The following is a 12,662-nucleotide window of genomic DNA, read 5'->3' on the forward strand; positions in this document are numbered from 1 at the left end:
CTCTGCTCACTAACTCCAGCCAGCCTTTGAGCTGGCCAAAAGCAGTTCCTATGCTCCTATTGACCTTTAGTCTTGGAAAGCTCTTTTTGATCTGTGTATGATTCCTATGTTCTCCATATTCATGGTGAAAGTCAATGCAGTGTTCTCAGAACAGCCTTCCTTGTAACTCATAACAAAATCAGCCACTTTCTAATGTGTTGTTTTCTTCATTGTATTTAATAGTAAATATAATTATTACATAGTTATCATAGCATCTGTGTTTGACATATTTTAGTAAAGTTATATTCCTGCAAAGGGTAAAACCACTCAAAGTTAAAATGGATTCATCCTGTCTATCTGTTTCATTGCTGTGTCTTCAGATCCTACATAAACACAAGGCCATAATAGGTCCTCTATTCAAGAGACCCACAATATTGTTCTGAGTGACTATGAGCAAAGTTTAAAATTTAAACTTTCTCAGCTTTATTAAAGCCATACAATCCTGTGACTAGGTTCTTGACAATTTTATGTAAATGAAAGTATTCTCCGAGAAACATCTGGATTTACTGCTCACAGAGAGCTAATGTGGATGGGATGAGGGTTTTCTGTTGTTCTTTTTTCTCTCCTTCCCTTCACAAAGTGGAATGTGTACATCACTGAGCATCAGCAGTCAACTTGGATGCAGATGGCCTTGAGAAAAGAAAACTACATGCTGGGATGGTGAAGGAGAAAGGCAAGGTTCCCTGTGATCATCAAGTACATTGTCGCAGGGGCTCCTCTGCTTAAAGGACATTCTTTTTTCATAAGAGAAGAATAAAGATCTATCCTAAGATTACAATTGGTTTTCATTGCTGGGTAAAATTCTTAACTGGTTAACTAAATAATTACTATAATGGGATAAAAATCTTAATTAAAATAAGAAAAAAAAACTAGAAAACTGCAGCTCTGATTTAATTATTTAAGCTTTTTTATAAAATTGGACATAGGTTTCAGAACAGAGAGGGGAAAATACAGTTTTTGTATCCCCTTTTCTTTCCCTCTTCATACATCTTGAGTCAGTGAAGCACACCTTGAGCAAGCCAGCATGATATATTATTAACCAAGTCCATAGTTCATTATGATTTACTCTCTTTTTTTGTTTATTCTGTATATTTTAACAAATGTATAATGTATGATCAACAGATTTTGAAATAGAGCATTTAATGAAAATAGACAAAACTATTAATGGAACAAAATGAGTGTCATATTGGTTTACTTGTGTTTATAGTATCTGGTACCTCCCTTTAGTAGAATATATGCCCGTTAGGAATAAGTTCCTTGTGTGTATGTGTTGTTTCTGTAATGCCTAGATTCAGTTTCCTGTATGGAAAAGATGCTCAGTGAATACTTTTGAATATGCAGATATGAACTCTGAAACATGTTTTGTAAATTCTTGAATTAGAGTTGATACTCCATAATATAATCCAGAATGAGGAATTTATCAAAATCTATTAAACTATAGTTATTATAAATATCAGAAATTCGGGGATGGTAGGAAGAAAAAGAGGGAAAAATAGAAGCAAATGGGAATTTGTTTATAATGTTTAAGCACATTTTTCTAGTACAAATACAAATTGTATACTGCTTTAAACATATTTGTTGGAGGATGAGGTAAACTTTTATAAGAACTGAAAAAAAATAGTGAAAACTTGCTTTGATTTGGATCTAGAGTGTGCCTCAAAGGCTCATGTGTTAGAAGTCTGGTTTCCAGCTTGTTCCTGGGATGGGGTAGAAACTCTAAGAGGTGGGACCTAGAGGGAAGTCTTAAGATCTATGGGGACATGTCCTGAGAAGGGATACTGGGAACCCATACTCTGCCTCTGCCTTTCTCTCTTTTACTCCCTACTAATGAGATGAAGAGTTTTGCTTCCCCATGCCTGTCTGCCATGATGTGTTGCCAATAGTAACAGGGCCAAATGATCAGGGAATAAATGGTCTGAAACTATGAGTCAAAATGGAAATTCAGAGCTCCTTATAAATTGATTATCTCAGGTACTTGATACAATAATGGGAGGCAGACTCTCACAATCTCTAGTAGGTATAAAAATATGATGAAACTAGTCTGAAGAGGTCAGTGTTTCAGGGCTCTAAAGGACAGGAATGGCACTCACTAAACTTCTAAAGTTGGGTAACATGAGAGAAAGTTATGGGGAAAAGTTACAGAACAGGAGCAAGAGACAGCGTGGAAATCAAATATAGAACACTGAGACTAGAGAGAAAAAATACAGAAAGAGAAACAAAGAACTCTCTATTTCTCTCTCTCTCTCTCTCTCTCTCTCTCTCTCTCTCTCTCTCTCTTTAAATTAGACTGACTTATACAGACAAGAGCTTTGGCAAGGTATAAAGGACTTGAGGGACTTAATATCTCTGACATTTTCTCATTCTCTTGTTCATTTGCAGGTATCATTTTTTGTGGGCTACTTTTAAACTAGGAAGGAAGATACTCTATTGACATGGCCAATAAGAGTCAACCTCTCTGTGATACAACATAGGGCAGAAAATGTAGTGAAAAACAGAAAATATCCTTTGCATTCTTTATATTTGTCTGTTAGAAAACATTCTTGTTCTCTGAGTGTAGATTTTGTACCCAGAAAACAACAACAACAACAACAACAAAAAGCCAACAACAACATCAACAAAACACAAACACACACACAATCTATTTGCAGCTATTTGCAGTAGGGAGTTGAAAAATGGGTCAAAGTCTCAGCTGAAGCATAAAATTTGAATCAACATTAGTGTCCTTAATAAAAGTAGTAAACAAAAAAGAGAAAGAATGTATAGAGTTATATAAAACATAGTAATTTATGCTGATTATAAGTCTTAAATTGGTATTCATAGCTTCTTTTTCTACCACACACTGTTTATTTTAGTCTAAGAACTTTTTTTTTTTTTTAAAGAGAGAGAGAGGAGAGAGAGAGAATTTTTAATATTTATTTTTTAGTTCTCGGCAGACACAACATCTTTGTTGGTATGTGGTGCTGAGGATCGAACCTGGGCCGCACGCATGCCAGGCGAGCGCGCTACCGCTTGAGCCACATCCCCAGCCCTAGTCTAAGAACTTAGAAAGAGCATGATTCCTTATCTGACCAAACTTGCTATAACTTCTGAGTGCTTTCTAGCATGATATTATATTGTTTCAATACATCTTCATTTAAAAGAAATGCTAGGTAAGAAAATGTAAGAGGTGCACTGGTGAATGTCCTGGATTCCAGTCATGGTCCTCTTGGTACCAAGGTACAGCAGAGACACCAAGGTGTGAGAAGACAAGAAGATATATCAATTCTCAAGACTGATCCCATTGCTGTATTCCATGGTGGAAGCATTTCTCCCTTATACAATAAACCTTAAGACCCCTGAAACGTAACAGATCCCTTAATAGAATAGAAAGAAGGACTGTTTCAACCTTGTTTCCCATAGTCTGTGGATCTGTATTTCTGTCTTTGGAAAAGACAGCACCATATATTGGCTACTGGATTTGTTATAAACTGAATTATTTAGGAAAGTGCTGCAATTTTGTAGGGAGTTGTTTGCCAGCTGGCATTGAAACTGAGCATTCTGTGGGTCATAACATAATTCTGTCAAACCAGCTGCTTTTGTATTATGGAGCACATGCTAAAATGATTCTGTGAGTCTGATCCCTTATCTGTACCCCTTTGTCAAACAATCTGTCCCTTCACTAGAAATGATGTTTAAATGGGAAATCATGGCAATGATAAGACCTTCTGGCAAAAGCCCTGTAGGCAGAAATCTCTTTCCCCTATTGGGGAAAAAGTCATTGCCTTCTTCATGAAAAGAAGTCCTGTTTAGCATGTTCATTTCCCCCTTTGGGTAGACTCCTAGATAAATGGCCAAATATTGGCCAAAATGTAATAAAGTTATGGCCACATTATCATCTTTTGCTGTATTTGAATGTATCTATTAAAGTAATCTGGCTTATATCTGAAAAATGAATGTAGGTGATTTAGATTTCTATGAACTAGATTTGGTTACACTGTTTCATATGCGCTGAGCATCACCTTACCAGGATATCAATCCTGGTATTTTCAGACACCCCTTACTCAATTCACATTTAAGATTGATAAATACCAGGGACAAGACCAGTAAAATCACAACTTCAATCAATCATATTTAAATTTATTATTTTGTTTTAGTGATGGAAAGCATATCGCGGGAATCATGTTCCAATTCTGTACATAGAAATGTGAGCCAATAGTAAATAATATGGAAGAGTACTCAAGGAAGTAGCAGTCTACTTCAGATTAACTATGTGGTTAGTGTATGTTGTGTGTGTGCTTATGTGAGAATGAAATGAAATGTATCTGTACATGTGCATGAAACTGAGTATTTGTGTCTACATCATACATATTATAAAAATGTATATATGTATACATACATATATATATACATATATATATGTGTGTGTATATATATATATATATATATATATATATATATATATATTTCCAGTGGAAGATAATTTGTGTATGTGTGTAATTACATGGTGGTGTCTTTTTACCTGGTTATTTTCAGGCACCTTTGCAATAATTATGAGAGCTATCTTGTTCAGAAATTCTTTCATTTTTGTATCATCATGATTGTGGAGACCCCTCCTAACATTTATATTCTGTGAAACTGCTCATGTCTGGTAGAACATATTGCATGATACCTGCTTTCTTTCATTTGCCAACTAAATTAAGGAGCTTTTCTCTTTCATTAACAATTATCCCTTTTGGTTAAGGGCTGCTGAAGTCAGCCTGGAGCATGTTAATTTGTTGATAAGTTACTCTTGGTTTTCAAGATTCAAGATTCTGTTGTGTTGTTAAATTATTTAACATGACAATGATTCACATTGTTTTTGTTCTTCTGAACAGAATGCACTGGTCATATATAATGCACACAGTTACAGGAATGCAGGACTTATTAGACCATGTAACTGGCTGTGAAATTAAGGCCTCAACTAAAATTCCAATCATAAAAATAAGCTCCAACATCAAGTTGGGTCATTGTTAGCAACTATAGGCCTTTTACGTTATAGAGCTCACATATGTACATGATTACATATGTGTGTAAATTTCATGTAGCACAATTCTTTGAAGAAGAATCAAGGCATTCATGTTAGTTTTGACAATTTGGACACCTGTGTAAACTAATTTTAGCTTCATCAAAACACAGCTACTGTAATTGATAACTTTTTCCAGGACCAGAAACAGAACATATACAACATTTTCTTTTGTCTTAGTCACTTTGTTTTTATTAAAGACCCAGAAGGAAAACAATGTTATTTTCCCATTTACCAACAGTCTATTAAAAAAAATGAATAGACCTCCAAATAAGAATTTAAGAAGCCAAGTATGCTTGCATTTATATTAGCAGTTGTTATTTAAGTGTTTTAACTTCATAAATTAATGAGATGTTTCCTTTGACAAATACAAATTGTATTCCATTTATGTTAAATTTAATTTACCCATTTTTAACTTGTGTTACCCATAAAAAACAAGATCTCAGACGAACTTCTTAACAGTTTAATTAATATTTCCCTGCAGACGAATAATCTAGAGGCAATAAATATTAATTTTAACCATTTTATAGAAACTAAAACTACATTGTTTGGTGGAATACCTAGAGAAATTAGTGACATCCTAGTTTTATCTATTTAAATAACTTTAGTCATGTGAATTGAAAGTCATTTGGATTCATTTTATTATAAATGTATGAGTATTCATACATTTATGCTAATTTTGGCAGCATACACTATATAGACACAAGCACATACATACATGTGACATACAATACACAGGTGTGCACAAATATACATTGAACTTATAGAAAACAAGTATTTTATAACTTTTCCCAGGTAATAAATTCCCATAGATAGAAAACAAAAGGAACTATAGATGTTTAGGACACTCTCAAATTTAAACCTTTAGAAAATTAAAATTAAAATTAAACCTGTCACGGGTTTTTCCAGTATAACTCATGAGTTGGAGACATTAGGAGTAGGAGTAGAATCTGTTAGTAGAATCTGTTAGAAATCAAAGGTTGACTTTACCACATGTCCGCCATGGGGGAAGATTCACTTTCATTATCACCATTGCTTAATCTTCCTACTTAGGCTTCTTCAAAAGAGAGACTTTCCTTTCTCAGTGTATATAAGAGTTCTCCCTTGAATAGTTGCTCTATGAATAAAGAGAGCAGAAAACAGAGGACTAGAAACCCAAGTTAGACTTATTGGTGTAGGACCAAAAGGTAAATTCACAGGAAAAAGCTTGAGCTCAGAAGAAGACAGAGGCTTTGAAAAAACTGACACACCCATAACTAATAAAGAACACATGGAATATCTGTATGAGACCAGAGTGTGCATTTGGATCACTGTAGAGTCAGCCCAGTTATTGAAAGTGCCCATAGGGTATGTTATCTTCATAAGTCCTCAGTAGATGTTTTCAAGGAGAAGAAAACTTGTACATGTGGGATCCTTCCATCTTTCTTACTGTGCTCATCCAGGAACACCAAGTTTCTGCAGATTTCTAACATCAGACGTCTATACGAAGTCTGCTGAGCAGGATCCAGGCATTCACATTCTTCAGAGAAATCAATGGACACATCAATGATGGTTCCATTTCCTGGCTTTTAGGCTGCTCAGAGTTCTGCCAATGGTTCTTTCAGAACCTGTATAGCACAGAAATCTGGGGATCCTGAGCATAGGAGAGGAAGTCTGGAAAGGAATTCAGAGAATGGTGGTCTCCAGAGACAAAGACCATGTCAGAATGTGGCAAAACCTAGGCAACTTTTGCAGTTGTATTATTGAAAATGTAGCTTAAATATTGTATATATGGAGTGATTTAGTCATATTTCCTGGAAGTTCTTCTCAATATGTGATTCTTTCCTCATTTTTCACATTTTTTTTCCATATCATTTTAAAGAGGAAAATATAGTGACACTAATTTTAGATGCAGGAAAGCCTCTAACAATTGTCCCAAATAAATAGCCAGATGTGTATGCTATAGGTAAGACAGTCCAGTCTGAAGATGACGTACCCTATGGGCACAGAAAGAATTGGATGTATGAGTACTGTTCATTACTGAGACCAAATCAATTACTGGTATCTGAATAGGAAGAAAAATCTAAGTGGATATTAAAAAAAAACACCTTTAAATAACTTTTAAAATTTCTGAATGGAAGAAACTGGCTGCTATACCAAGGATACCTCCAAAATCTATTTCCTGTGGTGAACCATTTTCTATTGATGGTTCTGTTTTTTTAATGAAAATATTTTCTTGAGTGTGAATGGAGGTGAAAATCCAATTTTAATGTTGAAGCTTAAAGTTAAAAATAATAAGGCAATCTATATATGAGAAGGGACATGTAGAAGGAAAAAATATCTTCTGAGCTTCTGAATGGTAAAAAGAACTAGCAAATTTCTCATCAGACTTACATGGAAGGTAAAACTTTGAATATTAATTGGATTTGAGGCACAAATTATTGTCTGAGTGAAACACAAGAGAGTTTTCTTAGGTGACAGAAGAAGATGGTATGTGATCAAGAGTATATGGAGAAGAAATGTAAAAACCACTGAGTGAGGCCAAGTGATCATAGAGAAGTAGTAAAATGTTATGGTAAGTATCACACCTAATAATGCAAGGACAATAATCAAGTTCACTCATAGAAAGTCAATTTAATTTTATCATTTGGATATCAGCTCTCTACTTTGTCCCATTACCTGTTTGATATGAGATTGTTAGTCATCACTCATCTCCTGAGTTCTGTCTACTTCTAGAGGATTTCTACAAGTACTCAACCTAAAATGTCTCACAGGAGCAGGAATACAATGGTCCTGATAAAGCAAAGATGTGTTTAATAGACAGACAGAAGACCAAGGATGAGTATGCTCAAGTTTTACAGCTAGTTCCTAAAATACATTTAAATGATGGTGTCCATTAAGATTAACAGGTTTTCCCTGATGTCTCTGACAGGAGATAAGCTTCCATGTTCTAGGAAATGCAACTACTTCTTGGGTGGATTAATTTGGAAAGGATGGTGATATCTGTTGATGACTATACTGTGTTTTTTCCAGAATCTAGTCACATAATCTTGCAAAAAATAACAGGTAACAGAATTGAAATTTCAAATACAGTTCACCAGAGAGAGTGAACCACCAATTCTACACAATGTCTCATATTAAATATTCCTCTTTGAGCACATATGGGGCCTTGTGTTTGATCCCTATAACAAGGGGGAAAAACCTCTCTAAAAAAGAAAAACAAAACAAACTCCCATTTATTTCCAATTCTAAACAATTACTGTTGATGTTGGTAGTACACACACACACACAATCACACACAATCTCACACATTTACATTTATACTTACTTTATTTATTTATTTATTTATCTATAAATGTTAATGCATATTTTAATACACAATTGTGTTCATATTAAACTATATAATATATATGGAATTTCAAACTATACTATACCTTAGCATTTACACAGATTGTATTCTATGTGGAAGTTCATTCAAGGAATTTAGCTCAAAAGTTCTACATTTTCTTGTTTATATAGTGAATTCAAAATGAACAACAGTATCTGATTCATTCTCTTATGGAGTTTAATCTTTTGAAGTATTGCTCTATATGTGGCTTTTCTTTTTAATCCTTAGAAAGGAAAAATCATTCTTTTCAGTCTCATAAATGAAAACGTTGCAATACATAAAGATATCAATGAAAATATTTTGTTAGACAAGATGTAGTGCTTAGTATAAAGCCATGCTCATAATAAAGATATGTTTTGAAAATCCCTGCTTTGCCTGTACCATGAAATCCACTTGGAAATTCAGACACCAGGGGATTAGCTCCAGTTCTCACCTCTGCTCTATGAGTTACTTTATTTCTTAGATGTATTTTTGTTGTTGTTATTGTTAGCATGGAATTTTAGGGGAGGCTAATCAGCAACAAGACAAAAATTTGTAAGTCAAAATTTAACCTTGAACATTGAACATTGATACTAGTTTTAAAAAGGTTTTTCAATACTGATGCGCTCAGACACTGCTCAGAGTACATTAGATATACAATAATAGCATGAAAGGAAATGGAAACTTAGATAACAAAGTGAACCAAATAGACTTATCTTTGGAGGACAAATATGAAAGTCAGTATTTCAGGTCTTTAATTATTTATATAAATTACTGGAAATTTGTTCTAAACTCTTAAAAAATGTGTTTTAAAAAAAGATTAATTCTCCTTTAGCCATGATATTTTTTTCAAAATAATAAAATTTGGAATAGTTTCTAACTAAATATAATAAAATTTATAATATTTTTCTGATGAACATACTTCAGTAGAAAATTTTTATTAGTGAACATATTTAAAAACTTCTAGAATCAGCCTGAAAGAAATAAAAGCATGAAGAATATTATAATTTTAGCAATTTATTAAAATCTATCATTTCATAAAGAAAAAAATCTTTAAAAAGTAAAATTTACAAAATTCATTTTTCAATCAATGATGAGAAAAGGTAAATGGACTACTGGCCATACTCTATCAAACATACGTTTACAAATAAAATTAATTTTGAAAATGTCATTGAAAATTTGTAGAAGTTAAGGTATGAAAAAAGAAATTGTAATATTATTATATGCAATTATAATATTATTACAGGCAAATATAGAAATATGTGATTTTTCACCCTTTACAGAAAAAAAAAAGAATGAAATCTTACATTTTTTCTATAATTTTCACTTTTTTACATTTATATATTCACAATTACTGGTATTATTATATATATGAACTTATGCATAATAAGTGATCATTACATATATTCTGTGTATTATTGTTTTCATTTCATAATAACTAAAGATGATTTTGTTTTGAGGTTAATTTATCAGGTGACTAAAAATCATTTGTACTATATATGTCACTGATTGTAAAGCTTTTTTAATTAATAAGTTTTTTTGTTTGTTTATAGAACTGAGGTTCAAGAAGAGAAAACTTGATTGGATAAGTTTCCAAAAGTTGGAAAATTTTGGTATTGTAGAAGATGTTCAGTCAAACTAAGATATTTACAAACTTAGTTTTGGTAGTGGATCTAGGAAAACTTTGGATAGTTCATAATTCCTTCGGATTGAATACTTTTGGGGAATAATACCATGTCTCAAATCATGAGTTTTTCCTAGCAGAATTTCAATGTCTCTTTAACTCTTTTATTCTTTGTTAGGTTAGGATTTTAACAAAAATTCACTTTTAGAACTTTGCTGGATTTTTTGAGAGATAGCAAAACATCATTTATGTATTATGCTAAAGAAAAGTCAAAAGTAAATGTTCAATCATGAAGTCTTGATTGGGAATTTAACATAATAACAGGGGGGTTCAGGAAACCATAGAGGCATATCAATCCAGAACTGTCCTTGATTCCTTCAGGAAAAAGGCAAACAACTATTGATTGTGTAGATCTAAGTGAACACAAAGGAAAGAAGGACAGAAATCTACTTGTCAGCCAAAGAAGGGTTGCCAGCGGAGCTACAAAAAGAAGACAAAAATTATATTTAATAATTTAATACCCATAGAAAGTAAAATATAAAATCTTGTTGGAAAACTCAGAAACCTAGGAAACTTTTAACAGTCCCCATCAAGAATGTTAAAGACACAGTGAAAAGGATTTTAAGTCCATTTGCTATGAAATAGCATAATGATAATAATCTTCCATAATAATCTTCAGTCCTTCTCGATTTTGGGTAGAGTTCATGTACTAATGCTTCATGGATGAAAGAGTACTGGTGTATTTCTAGGGAGTATTTCTGAAGAGCTTTTGACTTCAGCAGAAAATCTATAGAAGCTTCTCCCTATTAAGCTTTCTGGAGTGGTGTCACAGACAAGTAACATATGTTGACTAGTAAGAGGGCCAAGAGTTACAAGGAGAGTTCAAGAGGCACTTTAAATTTCTATCTCCTGAAGTAGGCTTATGACTCATAGTTAGCTGTCCAAAAACAGGTTGCACCAGAGCTCTAATTTATGTGCAGTAAAAACTCATTCATCCTAGCTTTCCAATAATCATCTGTCATCGGGCACTACCATCCTGTGTGGAATGCATTCATGTTCCCTTGTGAAAAGGCTTGTATTGTTTCTAGGATGTGACAATGTTCCACTGGTCATTTTATTCATGATATCAGCAAGTGTTCATGTTGAAAATATTTTATTTATTTAGTTAGCTAGTGAATTATTTTTCCAATATCCCTTAAGGAGGAGCATATCCATTAAGTTATTGGCCTATAATTTTTTTGTTATATTAAAAAAAAAGAAAGAAACAGACTTTTCTTCCTGATGTGACTTGGTATTATTGAGCCAACTGCTGTAATTCCTGCAGTGAAGCAATCTGCTGGCTTAACTCTTGTTTACATACCAGAACTTCAATTTCTGATTTTAAGCCATCAACAAAGGAGGGGGGTGCGGGCCATGAAAACATGGGCATGGCTTTAGGCTGCCCTAGAGACCATCTCAAGGTTACTGCTAATTCTAGGGATTTGCACTTTTGCTATTTTCAGTAGAATCTTTTTTTAGCAAGACAGGCAAGCAGGCGTCCTATCTCATGTGCTCTCAGATGTACTAATTCAGTGCAGTCCAGTTCACTGTCTTCAAATGGTGTCATGGTGCACTGCTACCCGCTGAGGAGCTCCTTAGCCATGCCAGATTCTTACCCAAATATCATGAATCGTCTTGTGAACTCTACCTCTAAAGTTGTGGGACACATCTGCAATCAAAGAAATTAGACAGATATTACCTCAATGCTGCAAATAAGCATCCACCAGAGAAGATATGGGGCATTTTGGTAAGAATGCATTGGGGGAGGGACATCTGACTGACCATCAAGCTATCTTAATACTGTTCATGTAGATAGTGGGAGAGACCAGGCCAGAATAAGCATTTTCATTGGAGAAGAAGGAGTAGTCAATCACATTAGTTAACAGAGGAAGATGCTTGGTTATTTTGTGCTTGCATAGTGTACTTTCAGTAACATGTTTAGATAAGATTATGGCATAGTCTTCTCATCTTTTTTTTTTTTGTGTGTGTGTGTGTGGTCGTGGAGTAATGCTGTCTACTGGATGGTATTAAAGCTTTATATTTCATGAAGTATAAAAACAGTTTAGTAATCAGCTGAAGGGGAATTTTCAACCTCACCACAGCTCCCTACTAGCTCAAAGTGTTGGCCTGCATTCTCATATTAGGTTCTTGTGTCTACTTTCTCTCTGATATTTAATTACTACCCTTTGTCCTCTATCATTTTGAAATTGTATTATCCTCAATGAGATTATGAACCTGAAACCCATTTTGTACCTCCCACATTAAAACCCATTATGTCCCATCGCTGTTTCTATAGGTGTCTTATGAAATTGTAGAGGTTTTTGTAGATGACCAGTATATAAGATGATGGGACACACTGGGTGTGTTTCCTAAATTGCAAACCTCACTTGTGGCTTTTAAAAAAGCAGATATCTGTTCATTGACTCAACAATTAATTTTTTTTTTTAAAGAGAGAGTGAGAGAGGAGAGAGAGAGAGAGAGAGAATTTTTAATATTTATTTTTTAGTTCTCGGCGGACACAACATCTTTGTTGGTATGTGGTGCTGGGGATCGAACCTGGGCCGCATGCATGC

The sequence above is a fragment of the Urocitellus parryii genome, chromosome 10 (genome assembly GCF_045843805.1).
Source record: "Urocitellus parryii isolate mUroPar1 chromosome 10, mUroPar1.hap1, whole genome shotgun sequence".
Taxonomy (NCBI): Eukaryota; Metazoa; Chordata; class Mammalia; order Rodentia; family Sciuridae; genus Urocitellus; species Urocitellus parryii.